Below are 1,092 nucleotides of genomic sequence, written 5' to 3' on the forward strand. Positions count from 1 at the left end.
GCAGTAGTTACAAATACTTTTTGTGAATGAAGCCTCACCAGTCTGAAGAGTCAGACCCCAGTCTTTGGGAGAGACGTCCCACCAAAATGTACATACTACCGGCCGCTTCATTATTGCCGCTGCTATAGAGATCTAAGCAAGGACATCCAGGCAAGTCCCTGTTGACAAAGCCTGGAAGGATACCTTCAAAGTCCAGAAGAACTCGAAGGAAACAATCAAGCACTCTCAGCACATTATATACCAGTTGCTGTCAACTCCAAATCATGGCGACCCCACATGTATCAAAGCAGAACTGTGCTCCACAGGGTTTTCAATGGCTGATTTTTTGGAAGTAGATCAGTCCCTTCTTCCTAGGCAACTCTGCATGGCCTCGAACCTCCAACCTTTTAGTTAGCAGCTGAGCTCATTAACCATTTGCACCACCCAGGGAGTCCCCAGACATATTAGGGAATAAGTATCTATGTCAAAACTAGTTTAAATTTTTTGTGAATTCACCCCAGGTCTCCCGTAAGCGTTTCCCAGAAATAAGACTGTCAGGTGCACGGCCCTGGAGGACTGGCCCAGGGCAGTATTCAATACTGTATCAAAGGATGAGCTAAGAAGGCACAGCAGGAAGGAAGAGGCTGAGTTGACATTGAAAAGACTTCTGAAGAAGGAGGCAGCTGAGGCACGGGTTTCCAGAACAATCTGAATATGAACAGGGAAGGAAACCTGACAATTCCCAGAAGTAAGCTCTGGGAATGTCTGGGAGAAAGCTCAGAACACGCCAGCAGGAAAAGTCCCTGAGGCTACTTTGATGAAAAAGAGCAGCCAGGAAGACCGCCTTGAGTCCCTTTTGTTTTTCTGCCTACGGGAGACTTGAGTTTATGAGCACGTGGGTTCCCCGAGGACCAGTGGGTAGGTTCTCTCCACCTCCCTCTGATGAAAGGAGCTCAGAAGGCACCACGATCCTCACCATTTGCTCCAACTCTCTCCAGTTCTTTAGGGGCAGTGGTGCCTGTCCAGAGGAGAAGGGAAGCACACCACCCCCCAAGTCAAGAGAGTGTAGACCAGAGGAGACAGCACCTCATCTCTCCTAGGTGAGGACAGGGC

Source organism: Trichechus manatus, unplaced genomic scaffold (assembly GCF_000243295.1).
Source record: "Trichechus manatus latirostris isolate Lorelei unplaced genomic scaffold, TriManLat1.0 scaffold00014, whole genome shotgun sequence".
Taxonomy (NCBI): Eukaryota; Metazoa; Chordata; class Mammalia; order Sirenia; family Trichechidae; genus Trichechus; species Trichechus manatus.